This window comes from Nerophis ophidion, linkage group LG26 (assembly GCF_033978795.1).
Source record: "Nerophis ophidion isolate RoL-2023_Sa linkage group LG26, RoL_Noph_v1.0, whole genome shotgun sequence".
Classification (NCBI taxonomy): domain Eukaryota; kingdom Metazoa; phylum Chordata; class Actinopteri; order Syngnathiformes; family Syngnathidae; genus Nerophis; species Nerophis ophidion.
Window position 1 is genome coordinate 34417980 of NC_084636.1, and position 9921 is coordinate 34427900.

Below are 9921 nucleotides of genomic sequence, written 5' to 3' on the forward strand. Positions count from 1 at the left end.
TACACATTTGTGAAGGCACCATTATACTAAAAGGTACGTGCAGCAACATATCCAAGCAACGTTATCATTGCCGCCCCTGCTTATTTCAGAAAGACGATGCCAAGCCACGTGTTACAACCGCATGGATACTAGACTGGCCTGCCTGTAATCCAGACCTTTCTCCCGTTGAAAATGTTTGAAGGTTAAAATAGCAGAAGGGAGACTGTTGAACAACTTAAGCTTCAGCAATAGAGTGAAAATACACAAAACAAATAAGAATAAAAGTGTAAAAAAATTAGAACAAAAATGTAAATACAAAAGTGTACTATCTACCTGAGCGAGTGTGAGTACGCTGGACGGACATCAGAACAATGAATCATGAAAGTGAGGTAATAGTGTACACCAAATTAACTGAATAAGATAAACAATTTGTTTGTCATCCAAACAAGATCTCGCTGGCACGCATAACTAGGATGAAGACTTCAATCAGGGGACTTTATTCCTTGCAAACAAAAATATTTGGGGGACAAAACACGCAACAATATTCCTGTTTTTACACACCTTGTCGTGTTTTTATGTACGACAAATGTGTATTTCAGTGACAATTGTCCACCACAAACACACAAACATGAATATACAATGTGCACACAAACATACATGCACAATGTACACACAAACATTTATACACAATGTACACACAAACATGTATACACAATGTACACACAAAAATATATTCACAAAGTACACAAACATATATACACGATGTACACACAAATATATATATACTATGTACACACAAACATATACACAATGTACACACAAACATATATACACAATAAATACACAGACATATATGCAAAATTTTCCCCCCAACATATATACACAATGTACACATTTGCATTTTTTCACAATGTACACACAAACATATGAACACAATTTACACAAACATATATTCACAATGTACACACAAACATATATTCACAATGTACACACAAACATATATACACAATGTACACACAAAAATATATTCACAATGTACACACAAATATATTTACACAATGTACACACAAACATAAATACACAATGTACACACAAACATATACACAATGTACATACAAACATATATACACAATGTACACAAACATATATACACAATATACACACAAACATATATACACAGTATACACATAAACATATATTAACAATGTACACACAAACATGTATACACAATGTACACACAAACATATTTACACAATGTACACACAAACATATATACACAATGTACATACAAATATATATACACAATGTACACACAAACATACATGTACACAATGTACTCACAAACATATATACGCAGTGTACTCACAAACATTTATTCACAATGTATACACTAACATATATACACAATGTACACAAACATGTATACGCAATATACACACAAACATATATACACAGTATACACATAAACATATATTAACAATGTACACACAAACATGTATACACAATGTACACACAAACGTATATAGACAATGTGCACACAAACATATATATACAATGTACACACAAACATATGTATACAATGTACACACACACATATATACACAATGTACATACAAATACATATACACAATGTACACACAAAAATATATTCACAATGTACACACAAACATATATACACAGTGTACTCACAAACATTTAGTCACAATGTATACACTAACATATATACACAATGTACACAAACACATATATGCAATATACACACAAACATATATACACAGTATACACATAAACATATATTAACAATGTACACACACACATATATATACAATGTACACACAAACATATATATACAATGTACACACAAACATATATACACAATGTACATACAAACTTATATACACAATGTACACACCAACATGTATACACAATGTACACACAAAAATATATTAACAATGTACACACAAACATATTTACACAATGTACACACAAACATAAATACACAATGTACACACAAACATATATACACAATGTACATACAAATATATAAACACAATGTACACACAAACATATATACACAATGTACACACAAAAATATATTCACAATGTAAACACAAACATATTTCAACAATGTACACACAAACAAGTAGACACGATGTACACACAACATACATACAGAATGTACACCCAAACAAAATACAGACTGTACACATACACATTTATTCACAATGTACACAAACATTTATACACAATGTAAACACAAACATATATACACAATATACACATAAACATATATTAACAATGTACACACAAACATATTTACACAATATACACACAAACATATATACACAAGGTACACACAAACATATATACACAGTGTACACATACACATTTATTCACAATGTTCAGACAAACATATATTCACAATGTACACAAACATATATACACAATATACACAAACATGTATTAACAATGTACACACAAACATGTATACACAATGTACACACAAACATATACAGACAATGTACACACACATATATATATACAATGTACACACAAACACATATGCACATTGTTGTTGTTGTCAGCCATTGTTTTTTCAACCATTGTTGTTTTCGTCAGCAATTGTTGTTGTTTTGTCAGCCAATGTTGTTTCTTTCAAATGTTGTTGTTGTCAGCCATTATTGTTGTTTTCTTAAGCCATTCTTCTTTCTTTCAACCATTGTTATTTCGTTCAACCATTGTTGTTGTTGTCAGCCAATGTTGTTGTTAGCCAATTTTGCTTCTTTCAACCATGTTTGTTGTTGTCAACAATTGTTGTTGTTGTTGTTGTTGTCAGCCAGTGTTGTTTCTTTCAATTGTTGTTGTTGCCAGCCATTGTTGTTGTTTGCCAATGTTGTGTCTTTCAACCGTTGTTGTTGTCAGCCATTGTTATTTATTTCAACCATTGTTGTTGTTGTTGTCAATATTGTTGTTGTTGCTGTCGTTTTCAGTCAGTGTTGTGTCTTTCAACTGTTGATGTTGCCAACAATTGTTGTTGTTTGCCAATGTTGTGTCTTTCAACCATTGTTGTTGTTTTCAGCCATTGTTGTTTATTTCAACCATTGTTGTTGTTGTCATTGTCAGCCTTTTTTGTTTTTGTTGTCGTTGTCAGCAAGTGTTGTTTCTTTCAACCATTGTTGTTGTTAGCCGGTGTTGTGTCTTTCAACCGTTGTTGTTGTCAGCCATTGCTGTTTATTTCAACCATTGTTGTTGTTGTTGTCAGTCATTGTTGTTGTTGTTAGCCATTGTTGTTGTTGTTGTCAGCCAGTGTTGTTTCTTTCAACCATTGTTGTTGTTAGCCAATGGTGTGTCTTTCAACCATTGTTGTTGTCAGCCATTGTTGTTGTTGTTTTTGTTAACAGCCAGTGTTGTTTCTTTCAACCGTTGTTGTTGTCAGCCATTGTTGTTGTTAGCCAATGTTGTTTCTTTCAACCTTTATTGTTGTCAGCCATTGTTATTTATTTCAACCATTGGTGTTGTTGTCAGCCATTGTTGTTGTTGATGGCAGCCAATGTTGTTGTCAGCCGTTGTTGTTTATTTCAACCATTGTTGTTGTTGTTCTCAACCATTATTGTTGTTGTTTTTATTGTCAACCAGTGTTGTTTCTTTCAACTGCTGTTGATGTCAGCCATTGTTGTTGTTAGCCAATGTTGTTTCTTTCAACTGTTATTGTTGTCAGCCATTGTTGTTTATTTCAACCATTGTAGTTGTTGTGAGCCATTGTTGTTGTTGTTGTCAGCCAATGCTGTTGATTGTGTCAGCCATTGTTGTTTCTTTCAACCACTGTTGTTGTTGTAAGCCAATGTTGTTTCTTTCCACCATTATTGTTGTTGTTTTTGTCAGCCAATGTTTTTTCTTTCAACCATTGTTGTTGTTGTTTTTGTCAGCCAACATTTTTTTTCAACTGTTATTGTTGTTTTTGACAGCCATTGTTGTTAGCAATGTTGTTTCTTTCAACCATTGTTGTTGTTGTTGTCAGCCATTGTTGTCGTTTGCCAATGTTTTTTCTTTCAACCGTTGTCAGCCATTGTTGTTTATTTCAACCATTGTAGTTGTTGTCAGCCTTTGTTGTTGTTTTTGTCAGCCATTGTTGTTTCCTTCAACCACTGTTGTTGTCAGCCATTGTTGTTTATTTCAACCATTGTAGTCGTTGTCAGCCCTTGTTGTTGTTTTTGTCAGTCATTGTGGTTGTTAGCCAATGCTGTTTCTTTCAACCGTGGTTGTCGTCAGCCAGTGTTGTTTCTTTTAACCACTGTTGTGGTCAGCCATTTCTGTTGTCTGCCATTGTTGTTTATTTCAACAATTGTAGTCATTGTCAGCCATTGTTGTTTATTTCAACAATTGTAGTCATTGTCAGCCATTGTTGTTTATTTCAACCATTGTGGTTCTTGTCAGCCATTGTTGTTGTTTTTGTCAGCCATTGTTGTTTCTTTCCACTACTGTTGTTGTTGTCAGTCATTGTTGTGTTTATCAACCAATGTTGTTTCTTTCAACCATTCTTGTTGTTTTTGTCAGCCAATTTTTTTTCAACTGTTGTTGTTGTTTTTGTTGTTTTTGTCAGCAATTTATCTTGTTAGCCAATGTTGATTTGATTATTTCAACCGTTGTTGTTTTCAGCCAATGTTGTTGTTTTTGTCAGCCATTGTTGTTTCTTTCAGCAACTGTTGTTGTTGTCAGCCATTGTTGTTGTTTTTGTCAGCCAATGATGTTTCTTTCAACCATTGTTGGTTTTGTTTTTGTCAGCCAATGTTGTTTCTTTCAACCATTGTGGTTATTTTTGTCAGTCATTGGTGTTATTATCCATTGTTGTTTCTTTCAACCATTGTTATTTCTTTCTACCGTTGTTGTTTTTGTCAGCCATTTTTGTTTCTTTCAACCACTGTTGTTGTTGTCAGCCATTGTTGTTGTTTTTGTCAGTCAATGTTGTTTCTTATAACCATTGTTGTATTTGTTTTTGTCAGCCAATGTTTTTTCTTTCAACCATTGTTGTTGTCAGCCAGTGTTGTTTCTTTTAACCGCTGTTATGGTCAGCCATTGGTGTTGTCAGCCATTGTTGTTTCTTTCCACTACTGTTGTTGTTCTCAGTCATTGTTGTTGTGTTTATCAACCAATGTTGTTTCTTTCAACCATTTTTGTTGTTTTTGTCAGCCAATTTTGTTTTCAATTGTTGTTGTTTTTGTTGTTTTTGTCAGCCATTGTTGTTGTTAGCCAATGTTGATTATTTCAACCGTTGTTGTTGTTTTCAGCCAATGTTGTTGTTTTTGTCAGCCATTGTTGTTTCTTTCAACAACTGTTGTTGTTGTCAGCCATTGTTTTTGTTTTTGTCAGCCAATGTTGTTTCTTTCAACCAATGTTGGTTTTGTTTTTGTCAGCCAATGTTGTTTCTTTCAACCATTGTTATTTCTTTCTACCGTTGTTGTTTTTGTCAGCCATTTTTGTTTCTTTCAACCACTGTTGTTGTTGTCAGCCATTGTTGTTGTTTTTGTCAGTCAATGTTGTTTCTTATAACCATTGTTGTATTTGTTTTTGTCAGCCAGTGTTTTTTCTTTCAACCGTTGTTGTTGTCAGCCAGTGTTGTTTCTTTTAACCACTGTTGTGGTCAGCCATTGTTGTTTATTTCAACAATTGTAGTCTTTGTCAGCCATTGTTGTTTATTTCAACCATTGTAGTTGTTGTCAGCCATTGTTGTTGTCTTTGTCAGCCATTTTTGTTTCTTTCCACCACTGTTGTTGTTGTCAGTCATTGTTGTTGTTTGTCAAACAATGTTGTTTCTTTCAACCATTGTTGTTGTTGTTTTTGTCACCCAATTTTTTTTCAACTGTTGTTGTTGTCAGCCATTGTTTCTTTCAACGGTTGTTGTTGTTGTCAGCCATTGTTTATTTCATCTGATGTTATTTTTGTCAGCCATTGTTGTTGTTGTAGTCAGCTATTGCTGTTGTCAGCCATTCTTGTTTCTTTCAACCATTGTTGTTGTTGCTGTCGTCAGCTATTGTTGTTTCTTTCAACCGTTGTTGTTGTGAGCATTGTTGTTGTTGTGAGCCAATGTTGTTTTTTTTATAACTATTGTTGTTGTTGTTTTTGTCAGCCAATGTTGTTTCTTTCAACCATTGTTGTTGTTGTTGTTTTTGTCAGTCATTGTTGTTGTTAGCCAACATTGTTTCTTTCAACCATTGTTGTTGTTGTTGTCAGCTGTTGTTGTTGTTGTCATTGTTGCCAGTGTTGTTTTTATTAACCGTTGTTGTCAGCCCTTGTTGTTTTTAGCTTATGTTGTTTATTTCAACCATTGTAGTTGTTGTCAACCATTCTTGTTGTTTTTGTCAGGCAATTTTTTTTCAATTGTTGTTGTTGTTTTTGTCAGCCATTGTTGTTGTTAGCCAATGTTGATTATTTCAAACGTTGTTGTTGTTTTCAGCCAATGTTGTTGTTTTTGTCAGCCGTTGTTGTTTCTTTCAACAACTGTTGTTGTTGTCAGCCATTGTTTTTGTTTTTGTCAGCCAATGTTGTTTCTTTCAACCATTGTTGGTTTTGTTTTTGTCAGCCAATGTTGTTTCTTTCAACCATTGTGGTTGTTTTTGTCATTCATTGTTGCTATTATCCTTCAACCATTGTTATTTCTTTCTACCGTTGTTGTTTTTGTATGCCATTTTTGTTTCTTTCAACCACTGTTGTTGTTGTCAGCCATTGTTGTTGTTTTTGTCAGTCAATGTTGTTTCTTATAACCATTGTTGTATTTGTTTTTGTCAGCCAATGTGTTTTCTTTCAACCGTTGTTGTGGGCATTGTTGTTGTTGTCAGTCATTGTTGTTGTTGTTTTCAACCAATGTTATTTTTTATAACCATTGTTGTTGTTGTTTTTGTCAGCCGATGTTGTTTCTTTCAACCATTGTTGTTGTTTTTGTCAGTCATTGTTGTTGTTAGCCATTGTTGTTTCTTTCAACCATTGTTGTTGTTGTTGTCAGCTGTTGTTGTTGTTGTCATTTTCAGCCAGTGTTGTTTTTTTTTAACCGTTGCTGTTGTCAGCCCTTGTTGGTCTTAGCCTATGTTGTTTCTTTCAACCGTTGTTGTTGTTGTTTATGTCAACCATTGTAGTTGTTGTCAGCCATTTTTGTTATTGTTTTTGTCAGCCATTGTTGTTTCTTTCAACCGTTGTTGGTATTATAAGCCAATTTTGTGGTTTTTGTCAGCCTTTAACCACTGTTGTAGTTGTCAGTCATTATTGTTGTTTTTGTCAGCAAGTGTTGTTTCTCTCAACCATTGTTGTTGTTGTCGGCCTTTGTTGTTGTCAGCCATTTTTTCTTTCAACCATTGTTGTTGTTGCTGTTTTCAGCTATTGTTGTTTATTTCAACGGTTGTTGTTGTGAGCCATTGTTGTTGTTGCTGTTGCTATTGTCAGCCATAGTTGCTGCAGAACGTGCAGAAATCAGCTGCAGTACTCACACTGGCCACTGAGTGTCAGTAAAGTCCCATTCGAACTGTGAAGAGATTTCACGTTGTCAACATTTTGTCATGAGAGATGACGTCATTTAAGACGCTTCTTTTTGCAGCAGTTTCACATCCAAACAGCTGTTCTTAGATGACGTCATTCCCTCACTCAGCACAATACAAGAAATGTAAACATCATCAATAAAATAAACATGTCATTGATGATTAAAACACACACACACACACGCACGCACACACACACATTTATATACCTATTAACTACATATATACACACACACACTCATATATATATATATATATATATATATACCTATATATATATACATATATATATATATAAACATAGGTTCCATCTCATGTTACACAAATCATTTGATGAATTGTTAAATTACAGCATTTTATTTCCTACATTCCAACACCGTGTGACTGTTCAAACTGCAAGAAATGGCACAGTGGCCAAAACATGTGAATTATAACCTCTGCCTTGCTTTTAATGAACACTTGGGCATACTACGCTACTGCGTTTTCATTCATGATGGTGGCACTTGGAAAGACACGTGTTTCCAGAGGGAAGGACTTGCTGACAAAAGTTTGAGAAGCACAAAGAGTACACAAGAATACTCATATTGTGTGTTTTTGTACTTGGTAATACTCATATTGTGTGTATTTGTACTTGGTAATACTCATATTGTGTGTATTTGTACTTGGTAATACTCATATTGTGTGTATTTGTACTTGGTAATACTCATTTTGTGTGTTTTTGTACGTGGTAATACTCAGATTGTGTGTTTTTGTACATGGTAATACTCTTATTGTGTGTATTTGTACTTGGTAATACTCATATTGTGTGTTTTTGTACGTGGTAATACTCATATTGTGTGTTTTTGTACTTGGTAATACTCATATTGTGTGTTTTTGTACATGGTAATACTCATATTGTGTGTTTTTGTACTTGGTAATACTCATATTGTGTGTTTTTGTACATGGTAATACTCATATTGTGTGTTTTTGTACTTGGTAATACTCATATTGTGTGTATTTGTACTTGGTAATACTCATATTGTGTGTTTTTGTACTTGGTAATACTCATATTGTGTGTATTTGTACATGGTAATACTCTTATTGTGTGTATTTGTACTTGGTAATACTCATATTGTGTGTATTTGTACATGGTAATACTCATATTGTGTGTTTTTGTACATGGTAATTCTCATATTGTGTGTATTTGTACTTAGTAATACTCATTGTGTGTATTTGTACATGGTAATACTCTTATTGTGTGTATTTGTACTTGGTAATACTCTTATTGTGTGTATTTGTACTTGGTAATACTCATATTGTGTGTATTTGTACTTGGTAATACTCATATTGTGTGTATTTGTACATGGTAATACTCATATTGTGTGTATTTGAACATGGTAATACTCATATTGTGTGTATTTGAACATGGTAATACTCATATTGTGTGTTTTTGTACATGGTAATACTCATATTGTGTGTATTTGTACTTGGTAATACTCATATAGTGTGTATTTGTACATGGTAATACTCATATTGTGTGTATTTGTACTTGGTAATACTCATATTGTGTGTTTTTGTACTTGGTAATACTCATATTGTGTGTATTTGAACATGGTAATACTCATATTGTGTGTTTTTGTACATGGTAATACTCATATTGTGTGTTTTTGTACATGGTAATACTCATATTGTGTGTATTTGTACTTGGTAATACTCATATAGTGTGTATTTGTACATGGTAATACTCATATTGTGTGTATTTGTACTTGGTAATACTCATATTGTGTGTTTTTGTACATGGTAATACTCATATTGTGTGTATTTGAACATGGTAATACTCATATTGTGTGTTTTTGTACATGGTAATACTCATATTGTGTGTATTTGTACTTGGTAATACTCATATAGTGTGTATTTGTACATGGTAATACTCATATTGTGTTTATTTGAACATGGTAATACTCATATTGTGTGTTTTTGTACATGGTAATACTCATATTGTGTGTTTTTGTACATGGTAATACTCATATTGTGTGTATTTGTACTTAGTAATACTCATATAGTCTGTATTTGTACATGGTAATACTCATATTGTGTGTTTTTGTACTTGGTAATACTCATATTGTGTGTATTTGTACATGGTAATACTCATATTGTGTGTATTTGTACTTGGTAATACTCATATTGTGTGTTTTTGTACTTGGTAATACTCATATTGTGTGTATTTGTACATGGTAATACTCTTATTGTGTGTATTTGTACTTGGTAATACTCATATTGTGTGTATTTGTACATGGTAATACTCATATTGTGTGTTTTTGTACATGGTAATACTCATATTGTGTGTTTTTGTACTTGGTAATACTCATATTGTGTGTTTTTGTACATGGTAATTCTCATATTGTGTGTATTTGTACTTACTGTTGTCTCTGCCTGCATG